The sequence below is a fragment of the Xyrauchen texanus genome, chromosome 15 (genome assembly GCF_025860055.1).
Source record: "Xyrauchen texanus isolate HMW12.3.18 chromosome 15, RBS_HiC_50CHRs, whole genome shotgun sequence".
Classification (NCBI taxonomy): domain Eukaryota; kingdom Metazoa; phylum Chordata; class Actinopteri; order Cypriniformes; family Catostomidae; genus Xyrauchen; species Xyrauchen texanus.
Window position 1 is genome coordinate 29,787,026 of NC_068290.1, and position 14,363 is coordinate 29,801,388.

A 14,363-nucleotide genomic window follows, 5' to 3' on the forward strand; every position below is an offset into this window, starting at 1 on the left:
TATTTTAAAGCCGATTGAGTTGATTTTGGCCACCAGGTGGAAGCAGTGTATAAGTGTTCATGTCAAGCTTTGCATCAGATTATTTCAAGACAGATGTGCAATGTCTTTATTTCAGACTGCAACACCAGCATATGATTTTTATTTTTTCTATTATAATTTTTCCAAAGGATCAGACAACACAAGACATTTCTCTACATAGACTGTCGGTGTTGTTTGTATGTACGATCAATGTATACCAGTATGTTACAAACCAACTGGAAACAAAATGTCTGACCTTTTTATGCAGAAAAATAGCAGTTATTCAGGTGTGGAATTAATTATCTGGTGTAGGAGAACTGTTTGGCACATTGGACTGTCTCTTCATGGTCCATACGCTCCACTGCGTTGACATCCACAAATATCTGGGCACTGAAGTGAGAAACTTAATTAAAACACATGTCAGGCCGTTACATTCTCTGCCAAGAAGAATATGCCCATACGAATTGTTACTAGCATATTAACTTGTTCAGTCAAGCTTCACACAAAATAAATACTAAAGACATTTTAATTAGCTCATTACATAATCCTATATAATATCGCAGTTGATAGACAATAATACTTTTGGAACTTCTGTTTAATTTAAACCAAATCTGTTAACATGGTAAGTTTTGATGCCAGGTTTATTGTCAAGATTTTAGGTTCTCCCCTACACTACACTAATCTACACTCACTGAGCACTTTATTAGGGACACTATGGTTCTAATAAAGTGCCTGACGTGGTCTTCTGCTGTTGTAGCACATCCGCCTCAAGGTTCGACACATTGTGCATTCTGAGATGATATTCTGCTCCCTACAATTGTACAGAGTGGTTATCTGAGTTACTGTAGCCTTTCTATCAGCTTGAAACAGTCTGGACATTCTCCATTGACTTCTCAAATCAACAAGGCATTTCCATCCACAGAACTGCTGCTCACTGGATGCTTTTTGTTTTTGGCACCGTTCTGAGTAAACTATAGAGACTGTTGTGCCTGAAAATCCCAGGAGATCAACAGTTACAGAAATACTCAAACCAGCCAATCAGGAACATACAATCATGCCACCTAGATGTGAACATTAACTGAAGCTTCTGACCCATATCTGTATGATTTTTTTTTTTTTTTTTTTTGCTCTCGTAGCTGTGCTTCCTGATTAAATTCTGAGAAACTAATGAATGAATGAAATCTGGAACGGTGACTCCCCTGATTGAATTTGTCCAGTCTGTAAAAGAATCAGCACTAATTAAGGAGCTCAGGATGGAGAGGATGTTTCCACCTGAGCCTAGTGTGTGTTAAATTCACATCACATGTCAGTAGCTCACTCCTCTCTGTCAGGGAAGGAGAGAGAGAAGGGAGAGGACGGGATGTTAGCTGTGAGAGGGGTGGAGGTAAGACACCTGTCTAGGGAAGTGGGGATTCATTAGTATTCATTATACATTCCCACCAGTTCCTGAGCAGTGCGGAAAAAGGAGGGGCTGTGTTCATCTCCACAGAGAGAAATACAGAGTAAGATAAAATAGAGAGGAACGTGATGTCATAGACGAGGACGTTCAGCCGAACGGAGTGTCCAGCTGCATGAAAATCAGCACTAGATTTTCTGCAGCTAGTGATGTGATGCAGTCTTTGAATTTCCTCCTTTGTGAATTCCTGTTATAACCACTTCCTGTCAATGGACTGTTCTGTCAGTAACAAAGTAAAACTAAACTACTTTTAGTATAACATAACGTTATGGTTAGGATTAGGGCTATTTCTGGCAGAAGACACAGAGTGTCCTAAAATTCAAAACCATTGTTTTCTATGAATGCACACACACTTTGTAAGCTGCTCAAAAGTCTGCCACGCCACAGAGAGCCACTTACAAAGTTTTCCAATAAATTCAACCCAAATCATTATCAAGGCCAGAAGATACATTGTGTGTGTATAATATATATAATTTATTAATTTTGCCTATACAATGTATTTTCATCAACGAGCATGTCTTGACAGCTTGCATGAAGACTACATACAGACCAATTGCATAAAAAAGGTTGCCTTTTCTAACCATTTAGTTTGCGCAGTTGCGCTGGTTTTATACACTAACCTGCAAAGTCATTACATCACTTTGTCCTTTCTTGAAGAAGGGCTAAAACGTTTCTGAAACTTTTGTCTGTGCAGTGACTATACACAGCTTTGGACTGCCACCTGCACCACATCGATGTGTCCTGTGTGCATTACTTATGGCCTTTGCACACCAGAGAAGAGGTTATAATGTGAAACGAATTACTGACGAATGGACCTTTCACATTAAAAGCGATGCAACTGATTGCCGAATACATTCACGCCTTTACAATAGGTAGTGCTAAGTTTACCTCAGTATGGTAGGCAGGGTTTGGAGGGTTACTTTTTAAATGTATTCCACTACAGATTACAGAATACATGCTGTAAAATGTCATTTGTAACATAATCCGTTAGATTACTCAAGGTCAGTAACATATTCTAAATACTTTGGATTACATCTTCAGCACTGGTAAATAACTTGTTTTGACTATAAAAACTCTGTCAGTACAGTAAGACAAAATACACATGTTAAAAATACATTCTCTGAAAAAACTAAATATCTTACGCTGTGTTATTTCTAAAACAAGATCAATATAATTGATCTTATTTTAAAGGTGCAGTATGTAACATTCAGAAACCCTTTTATTAATGACACCTGTGGCCGTTAAGTGAACTGCAGCCAGCTATCTGTTGATTGTGCTCGTGCTCACACTCCATAGGAATGCAAGTGAGCGAGCATCGACCAAAACAATGACGCAATGTACAACGAGCCGGCATCATGCTGACAGATGAAGTAGCATAATTAAAATTACACAGTTATGATTGTTTTACAACAAACTTTGAGACTAAGGGTACGTTTACACGACAGCGAGGTAGTAAAAATGGAAAAGCTTTTCCTTTGCGTTTTCTGAAAAGTTTCACGTACAGACGACAACATTGTCAAAATTATCCCCGTTCACACGGATCTGCGAAAACAACTAAAAACACTGTATTATGCATGCCAGGCCAGTAGTTAGCGATGTCACTTTGTAAAGAAACACTACGCGCACATAAGCATTCTTCCACAGAGCGGTGAATACAAACAATGAAGCTGGCAAAAGCATCAAGCAATTTTGTCAGGACGGACGATGAGGTTGCTATATTACTACAAGTGACCCTGGACTATAAAGCACGCCACCTTTTTAAGGACTCCAACTGGTGATCTCATGTTGGTCTGTTCACCCTAGAGGTAAGGTCAAGTCATCGAAGTTCATGCCTATAGACAGAACACGTAATACGCTTGCGCATGACATCGTTTCCACAAATTCGTGTTTTTGTATGTTACACAGAGACTATAACGGCATCATTTTCAAAAACTTGCACTTTGAAACCCGTTTTCAAAAGTTTACGTTTTCAGTCCCCAAAACACCTTTGTCGTATAAACAAACAGCCAAAACACATAAAATGTTTTCCGTTTTTAGTTGAAAATGTTGTTGTGTAAACGGCCCCAAAACTAAAACTATCCACTATCAGCTAATATAGCATACTGATGTACACATACAACTACATACTACCGAACTCCGTCCTGGAATCAAATGCCCTTCCGATGTTCACTCTAGTTTTCACTTGACCACGATCACGTTCCCGCTTAGCCAGACGTGATTCAGTAGATTTTTTTTTTTTGGCTTGCTCCAGTTTGTGTTGGAGTCGGTGTTGTGCAGGGAGCTGGACGTTTGCTGGATTCCATCTCTAAGATAATGTTACCTAGTTTTGAAGTTTGTTGTCGCTGTTGAATAGCGGAAGAGAAGCTATTACTGTCTGAGGCAAGGCTCTCGGGAGAGCGCATAAACTTCACATCATTTGGATTGTCCTGGCAAAAGCGGCTCACTCACTTCGCATGAAAATCAGTCTACAGACTTTAATAGGCAACCTAGGATGTCCGGAAAGGGCAAATTTTTTAAGTTGCGTTACAAGCCGTTCACATATTGGCAAAAAAAGGCGAATATTACATGAAAATTGCTACATATTGCACCTTTAAGGATATTTACAGGAAAACAATAAAATTATTATTCTGAATATGATTTTTGATGATTTTTAATATCAAAGGTCCTCTAGAAAAAATTAATTATGATCTAACGTGAATTTTCTTGCTAAAAAAATATGATCATGCTTGGTAACGTGCATGTAAAATGGTTAGAAATAGCATTTTAGCTTAGCGTAAAGCTGCCAATTTACACAAGGTTTATTTCTATTTCTTCTGCTCCAAACTTACTTCACACTTCTCTGTCTGCTCATATGAATGTAACACATCATAAGAAAGTGTTTCACCGCTGTTCAAATGCACTTTGGATCGCATCATTTATATGTAGAAATGTTTTCCATCTGAAAGGACTAAATATTAAATGAAACAAATGAGAATAAAATGCAAAGTAATCTCTTCAGTAATCAAAATTCTTTTGGAATGTAACTGTATTCTAATTACAATGATTTAAATTGTAACTGTAGTGAAATACAGTTACTTATATTTTGTATTTTAAACACGTAATCCTGTTACATTCGTTACTCCCCAACACTGATGGTAGGCACCTTTCAGCTGGTCTGCCCGTAGCTCATCCTGGATGAGATAAACTACTTGACAACTTCGATAGTAAACAACCATGATATCACAATACGAAAGATAAGCAAACAAGTTCTCTAGCGAAGAGCCGATCAAAAAAAATCTCATCTCTCTACAAACAGTGATGACAAATGTAGAAAAACATTTGAGACTTTTTCACAAACTATTGCAATTCACCTGCTAAGACAAGTTGACTGACAGTATTATTATGCAGATAATTTTTTAGGTTTAAAATCACTTACATAATGTCTGTTAAAACAACTTGTCAATTGGAACAATAATTATTGTATCTTATTACCATATACAGCTACTTATGTTATACATTTGCCCAAACCCTGCATGTAACAAATGAAACATGACAACATCTAAATGCTCCAAGAGCCTGTATAATGCAAGCAACCCAACCAACAAAACCTGTCTTCAGTCTGCCATATTAATAAATACTTTACTGTTAACAACAGTACAGCTGTTAACGCCTGTTAAGGATAACACCGCAACATCGTTTACATAATTTTGTGGAGAACATGTTTTTGGCATAAAGGCATATTAATATTATTAAAATTTACCTCAGTATGAAAAAAGAAACTTTAAAAAAGTGATACAAAGCAAAAGATGCTACAATATATACACCGATCAGCCACACACTAAAACCATCTGCCTAACATTGTGTAGGTTCCCCTCATGCCGCCAAAACAGCACCAATTCTGAGATGTTATTCTTCTCACCACAATTGTACAGAGTGGTTATCTGAGATCCCGTAGACTTTGTCTCACTGTATGTGTTTTGTTTTTGGCACCATTCTGAGTAAATTCTAGTGACTGTTTTGTGTGAAAATCTCAGAAGATCAGCAGTTACAGAAATACTCAAACCAGCCCATCTGGCACCAACAATTATCCATGTGATTATCTAATCAGCCAATTGTGTGCCAGTAGTTCAGTGTATAAAATCATGCAGACATGGGTGAGGAGCTTCAGTTAATGTTCACATCAACCACCAAAATGGGGGAAAAATGTGATCTCATTGATTTTTAGAGTGTGGCACGTTGTTGGTACCAGAGTTTATGGTTTAAGGTTTGGGTTGGTAGTATATTAATGTAATTATTAATTGGACATGCAGTGTCTTTCACTTCACATCCATTCAAGGAAGTAAGTGAAAGAATGCAGTTTTGGACTCGGTACTGTTTCACATGTGCGCAACAGCTTCGACCACTGTGGACAGTTTAGATATTTGATATCTGACAGATCAGTTGAGCAGACAACACAACTGGCCCTCTTGTCATTGATTATCCTGTAGAATAGAAATGTATAGATTGATTGCACTGTAAGCGTCTGCCAAATTAATAGTAAATGAATGAAAATGTAAAAAACGTTGAATACCTTCTACAAAAGCGAGCAGAATTAAAAGAACATTCAGTTACTATTCAGTTCAGGTCCTGTTTTTTTAGTGGCTTGGAGGTTTGCAGCAGCAGATGGGCTGCCCCGCTGTGTGCCTGATTAAAAGACTGAAGCTGGGGCGTGCTCATAACAACATCACCAGCTCCTGTCAACTCAAGCCAGGGAACAAATCAGCCTTCACCAACACAGCTCTGCTCTGAGGAAAAAGTGGGGCCCAGCCAAGGGCATGGGTCCTCACATTTTAGGATTGCCTGACTGTCAGTGTTTACAAGCTTTCTTCCTGTGCTGTCACAGATGATAGTCATGAAAATCAAAGCTGGAGGTGCAGATGGCAAGTCCATATATGGAAAGTTCTAGAGATGTGGAGAAGAAATGGAGAGAGCACTCTCTGTAGACTGCCCTGCAAATATTGAAGCATTGATTAAATAAGCTGCTCCACATAGGCTGGTCAATATTGACTCTATTGATTATGGGGAACATGAATGTTTGAAGATAAAAGCTTAGGTTTATGAGGTCATGCAATACACTTACATAGCCAAAACCCAGTAACTACGCTAATACTGAAGCTGAGAAGAATGGCTTCAAAGTTGTTTGATATTCAAGATGGTCTCACACTGTTTTCTTAGAATATGATCATTAACCAAACCTGTTTGTCACAGAACAGATCAAAAGACCGAATTGCAATCATGACTGAATTTTGAAAAATGTAGTTACTGCATTGTGCCTTTGCAGGGCAGTATATAAAACAGGATAATTATAGTAAAGTATACTAAACAGTGATAGTGGAGACAAGTAGGCCCTGGTAGATGGGTAGCATTTGTTATTGAACAAAGCAGGGTGGAGTGTCTTTGTCTATTGTGCCGATGATTTAGTGAGCTGGAGGCTCAGAGCAGAATGATTTGGAGCAACCCTCTGTCCTCTGGGTGACATTCAAAGCCTCCATAAATCCTGCTCTTTATGGGGCCAGTGTGCCATAAGCCCACAGCCTAATTGGAGATGTAATGAATTACCATAATTAGTCATAGGCGGTTTTACATTAAATGGGAGGTGTGTGAGCCACAGGGAGCAGTCCATCATAGCAAAGCGAGATCTGTGTGCATGGACAACATAGATGCTTCTAGAAGCTGTCTAATCGGAGATAAGATGTGGTTTCGCACTTGCTGTCTGATTTTAAGCTTCAAACTCTGAAGGGTGATTACATGTTTGAGGCTGTGTCCAGAATATCATGGTATTTGGCATTTTGTTGGTCTGCTATCTTATTTTAAGATCGCAATGCCCCTGTGCAACTAAAAATCTGTATTATTTCCATATTATTGAACATCCTGCAGATAGGGGGCAGTCTCCCCGTCCTTTGCCTCTTCAGCACAATTTGAGCAGTGATGAAAGAGCTATGGCACTGGCTGTCATAGAAGGCCATTTTGCTAAATATTCCATTGGATTTTATAGGCTAATAAATGATTGAGTTAATGGATCTGCACTCCTTCCCCTGCTCTGCTCCGGACAGCTGCATATCCTTTATTACAATTTGTTGGAAAAATATAGGTTTCACAAGTATGCCACAGAACAATTAATCTGAAGACCATTAAATTCTTGTAAGGATGCTAAAACACTGAAAATTAAAACGGGCAAATGGAAAAGAAGTTTGATGAGTCAAGTTGAACGTATATATAATGCAGAGATCAAATGCAAAGTGCTTTTGTAAAGCCTTCCTAGATGTGTTCATTGCTCAGTTCTGTAATAAAACAGTTTATATGATCTGTACACTGACACTAAACTAAAATGATCATTAAAGATGGATTATGCCATTATTTGTGTACAACATCAACAGAACACCTACTTTGTAACTGAAGCTTCCCAAGATACAAGCTACTCTGGTTAGTCAAACTACTATTTAAAAATAGCTAATTGGAAAAAAAGCCACTAACAAAAAGGAGCTAATTACAGTGAAACTTTTAAAATATTTTAGATAAATAAAAATCTGATGATTTATATATTCAGGGTTGGAAGTGTTACTTTTGAAATGTATTCCACTACACATTACAGAATACATGCCGTAAAATGTAATTTGTGATGTATCACGTTAGATTACTCAAGGTCAGTAACTTAATTTAAATACTTCACTTGTTTCACTTGTTTTGACTATAAATAAGTTAATATCAAGGAATTTCAGATATTTTTTATATTTAAAATTTTTTACAGGAAAACAATAAAAACAATTATCATCAAGAATAAATTTTTTGTAGTATATAATTGCCTTACTATCAAATGTCTTACTAGAGAAAATAAAATGATGACCTAGCGTGGACTTTCTTAACAGAACAAAATATAAAATATTTTGTATTTTAAATACGTAATCCCATTACATGTAATCTGTTACTCCCCAACCCTGTATATATTTAATTAGGGTGAGATTCCTTTAAGAAAATCATTTTGGGGGGCCTGGGTAGCTCAGCGAGTAAAGATGCTGACTACCATCCCTGGAGTCGTTAGTTCGAATCCAGGGCATGCTGAGTGACTCCTCCTTGTGGTCTTTATCATTTGTCTCCTGCTCTCGGTGGTGAGTTGTGCGAAGGGGGTAGAGCTCGAAGCCTCCACGTGCTACGTCTACGTAACGTGCTCAACAAGCCATGTGATAAAACCCACAGATTGACAGTCTCAGATGCGGAGGCAACTGAGATTCATCCTTTGCCACCCGGATTGAGTCACTACGCCACCACGAGGACTTAGAGTGCATTGGGAATTGTGCATTCCAAATTGGGGAGAAAAAGTGGATAAAAAAATATTTTACTAAAGTAACCATAATTTAACCATAGTATTGCAACATGATCACACGTGAAGTTGTTTGCAGTAATTTAAATGTGTTTACCTTTCCACTTGGTGCGATTGGCAGCGCATTGCATCAGGTTTCACTTTTCCCTCTAACATTACTTTTTTACTCCACTAATGGTTAAGGTAAGGTCTGGTTTGGGTTTGGGGATAGAATCTATAAATATATGATTTTATATATTTAAATATTGTGGCGTAGTGGGCTAAAGCACATAACTGTTTATCAGAAGGTCGCTGGTTCGATCCCCACAGCCACCACCATTGTGTCCTTGAGCAAGGCACTTAACTCCAGGTTGCTTCGGGGGATTGTCCCTGTAATAAGTGCACTGTAAGTCGCTTTGGATAAAAGCATCTGCCAAATGCATAAATGTAAATGTAAATATGCCCTACATCACTTACCGCTTTGGCCACTGAGGGCAATGTTTCGAAATCTTGGTCAAAATATACCGATGAAAGATATATTTTTGACGAAAGAAAATTCGGTCTACTCTTTCCGATTTATTTGTAGTAAAATCCTAGTTGGGAATCGTTTATTTTAACTGGTTCATTTACATAAACTGTCCAAAAGAACCAATTCACTTAAATTATGTTTTCCCAGTGTTACATGAGAGAGACAGGGAGAGTCAGGTCTTTTAAGGTCAGTCGTTTAATTACTCATTCGACTCCATTGAATGTGACAAATGTAGCGTTTTGTGACGCTACAGCGCTACTCGTTGGAAATTGCAACTCGTTACTAGGAAAGCTACACTATAGAGCACAACAGTCTGGTTCTGGAAGTAAAAATCCCTTTAATTTATCCCATAGACAAATTGATTTTAAATTATAACTTATAAACTTTTAAAGATTGACCTACCGTGAGCTATGAGGTTGTTCATCGATAGTATATGCTTTCGTCGAAGCCATCCGTCTATGTTATTTCAACTTCATTGTTTAAAGATCATGTATGATGGCAGAATTCATGGTAATTCACTACTACATTACCCATGGTACAGCGAAGAAAGATCCACCAATCAGATAACCGCAGCCAAGAAATCCCGCGAAATGTTCCATGGAGCAATCGCGCGCTCAAATGATGCACTATGAATGACATAATTGAGACGGTCTCCCTTTACCCTTAAACTACTTATATATATTTGTACATAAGGGAATATTTTGCAATAAATGTAAAATATATAGTTTCTATACTTATAATCTATAAGTATAATTTATAACCCAAAATCAATAGTTTTATATATTTCCATCATTTTTTTCATCATTCGCAATTCTTCATGGGTTTATAGTCCCTGCCATCACGAAAGATGGAAAGTATACAGCCTTGTACTTTTGTCTTTATGTCTGATTTAAAACAAAATTTGTAATGTTGTGATTCTCCTCAGAGCTAGTTGGGTTTGGTTCATGGTTTGGTTCATGGTTTACAACTATTTTATGAAGGATTTTATAAAAAGTCTATGGAAGAAATGAATGGGGAAAAAACTTCCAGTACCCAGACTGCTGAATAAGTGGGCGGTCACTGTTGCGCTCTATTGTTAAAATAGTAGCGTTACTGTCATTTTATAGAAAAATTTAGTTAACAAGCATCGCTACTTTTAGTTAACTACTCCACAACAATTCACTGGAAATTATTTTGAGTTTGTTTGCATTTATGTGTGTTTTATAAGTTGAGAGGGAATGAGATAATAAATATAATTGAAATATATTAGATATTAATAAATTTTTCCTGTCTTTGTAGGTGTAGCACATGTGATTTATTACCATATAACTGGAGAACATTATGGCGCATTAATACATCTTTACTCATTTATTCAAATTATTCACAATTTTTTTCCTTTCCACTCTTACGCTCTCTTTCACATTCCTTATTACACACAGAAAGACAGACCTTACTAACCCTCTTGGAAATAACAGTGGCTTTATTTATGTGGTATCCCCAGGCGTTCCTTAGGGAAATATACTACTTTTCCAACTGGACTCCTGTCAGCATACCATTAAGGCCTGTCTTCATTTTACGCCTCTAAATCTGATGCAGACACCACTGAAATGTAAGCAAATATTAATTGGGGTCAGTCGCAGCAGATGCAACTCATGCAGGAGTCTAATGTAAAGTACCATTGTAGACCTGTGGCATTATGGAGAAGGGTGCTGACGTCTCACATTTTCCAAGTATGCTGGCCATGGCTGCGATGATTCATAGTGGCTGCAGCTCTCAGCCTTCGTATTTTACCAGGCAAGTGTTTTATCAATTAAAGGAAATGCTGTGATGGTACCCTACTACAGAGCATTTAGCTTTATACCTGTGAAACTGAGTGACCCATTTACATTTACATTGGCCAGTCTCCTAACACGTCCCTTTGTGGTCCATTTGTGCCACTCACCAGGCAGACTGCAAACGTCTAGTTTTAAACCTATTTATCACCTGAAATATTTCTTTTTTAAACTCCACCATTTAAACTTCAACATTTACAGTGACTTTGGGTGAATTTGAGTCAAACTCAAGCTCCTCCAAATTTTATGGTAGTTTCAGGGTGATTTGAGGAACACGTTTTATGAGGCATTTTGTTTTAAATCAGAAGCAGGGCAGCTGAGGAAGAGATGGCTAATTCATTAAAAGCTCTGTGCCCAGCAGACCTCAGGCCATTATTAATTGTTGTTCATGCTGCTTGTTAATTTTGCCTGTGTACAGTCAGGTCTCAGCGAGGGGCCATTTATCAAAGGAACAGAGAGTCATCCCTTAATTCAAGAGGTTTTACTGAAATGGGTTTGCAACTGCAGCTGTTAAACAAGTACAGTGGCTTAGGATATATATTTTTAGTTTAGTTTTTTCAACTTAAAGCGTGGATCAGTTTAAATTAGAGCCCTGTTTCATCTCGGTGGATAAAGAGACATAACAGGGACCTCTATAAAACTGAGTGTTGCATTTTAAGCTTGGCCTAAACAAAACATACTGAACATTTAGTACCATATTAAAGTATTTGCATACTTTGTCATGATGCTTATTTTGTTATGATACTTAAGCCAAAACCTTGTCTCATGACAAGTCGTGATAATAGTACGAGATGGCAAAATCATAAGAAATCATGCAAGTTGGCTCATACAAAAATATGAGCTTTTACAAAACAATAAACAAAACAACAAATTAGTTTAACCACTAACCCAAACTTAAACCTAACTATAAAGTCTAATCACTTTCCCAAACCTAAACCTAACCAAGATTTTAACAGAAAAATAACTTGTGTACCACAGAAGAAAGAACACATTGGGGTTATTGATGACAGGTTATTGCCGTTAATGCCTACATCATTCATTTGTAGCGCACAAATAAATATAAAAAGAGAAACAAAATTTGTTCACAGACATTTATTTTCTTAACCTCCATCTCCCTTTTTGATTTGTAAATATAGTAGCACACAATAAACATGCAGCAAAAAAAATTAAAAATACAAATAAATATTTAGATCAAATAGTTTTGCTAAAAAATTGATGACCACATATCTGGACAGCAGGATTGTCATGGCTCAGGGAAGACGGAACACAGCAGATGAGGGTGAACCCAAGTGCAGGATCTTTAATGAAGGTGCCAGGGAATATACTAGAGGTAAACAACAGGATAAATCCAAAAATGACAGGAAATACTAACAAGGATAAATGTAACACTTAACTATAATGAGTGAGAGCTAAGTGTGGTCTGGGCTGTGTACAACGACCAGACTAGACAAAAACTAACGGGAAAGGGAGAGATTATAGAGTTCATGATGAGTAGTGATTGGTGACAGGTGGTGCTGATTAGATTATTAGAAGTACTGTGAGTAAGTGTGGGTGAAGGCAGATGAACGGTGGACCGATGGAGGTGTGACAGGGACTAATGCACGTTACAGTTTGACTCGACGCTTTACTATCTGAGCTTGCTTTTCCACTGCTGTTTAGTGCTGCCTCAATGTGGGTGGGATTATAGGCTGATCGTCATAGTTGCATCGCCTCTACTCCCGTGACATCATCTTAAACGTGACACAAAACAATAAACAATGGCACGACTGCTAGCTGTTAGCTACTAGCTCATTGTGCTGCATAAAGCAGTTGTTGCATGGTGATTTTACATAAGTGTAACAGTTACATTGGCCTGGTTGTTTTAGGAGCAAGCTTTCCAGTAGCTGGTCAATTAAATTAAGTGAAGCTTTCAAGCAGAGTATAGAGTTAACGTACCATCCTCAATCGTGAACTCCAGCCGTGCACTCTCCCTCCAATTGCTCACCGTATAGATAGCGTCCATTTGATCGAACCACTTCCACTTTTCCTTGATGGTTCTATAGTCACTTACAATTTTTTTTTACTTTTCCCTACACTGTTGGTAGGTCCGGTGGTAGCCGTGTGCGGCCTGAGACACTTCCTGAAAGACATATTAGATTTGTTCGTTGCTAACGAGAGGAACGTCTGCACCTCGTTTATTGAACATGGTGTGGTTTTGCGCACAGCCATTTCTTTTTACATTTTGAAAGTCACGTGAACAAATTATACTGCTACCAAGGTGGTACTAAAAAAAGTAGCAGGTACCAGATACTATCCACTATGGAAAACCCAGAAAAAGCAGTCAGAGTCGAGTCGTACCGTGCAGTGAAAAAGCCCCATAAGTAAGGTCAGATTTTTTTTCTATATCAAATTGTTTATGATGTTTCCAGGAGTCTGGCAGGTTACTGATATTTTTAAAACGTTACAGACATTACAGCTGAATTTTCTGAAAATATATTTTGGAACAATTTGCATTGGGAAAAGCTTTTATGTTACAATGTTGTTGTTTTTTTTACTATGGCAACAGAATCCCAATGTTCTCTCTTTGCACTGTAACACAAACAACAGCTCGACAATGCTATATTTTCAATGTTAAACCTTAATTAGGTTTCTTACCAAATGTAGTTTTGTTGCCGTTTCTCCCAAAGACAAACTCTGCTGTGGTCAGTGCCATGTTGTTTTGTCACTTGATTCTGTATGGCGAAGATTTAACCCTTTACTGACAGCCCAGAGTCTTCTGAACTGAGAAAAGTCTGTTTAAATTTAATTTAATTAAATTATCCAGTGCATAAAGCGAAGCCAAAATACAATGTCCATGAATATGTACTGGGCTCACAGGTTAAAATAAAGTGTTGAATAGGAGGCTAGCTAAACTGCAGCCTAAAATGTGAAGCCTATATTGTATCATTTTTGAAATTATGTTTGTTGATTGATTGGTCTCTATATTGGAATAAAATGTATTTCTTTACGTACAAGCCAAGTCGTATAATATAGTATGATTATGCCATCTCTAACAAGTTATTACAAGTTCTCATGAGACTATGTGGCCAAAACAGTCATTCTAGATGCACATATACTGCACATTACATAATTTTACATAATTTGTAATGAATAAATGTAATGTGGGAGGAACACTGAAGCATTTAGCTTTGATTGTTCATTTAGTGGTTAAGTTAACTTGGGGATAAAGTACAGAGCAGTTTGGGTCACCAAGAA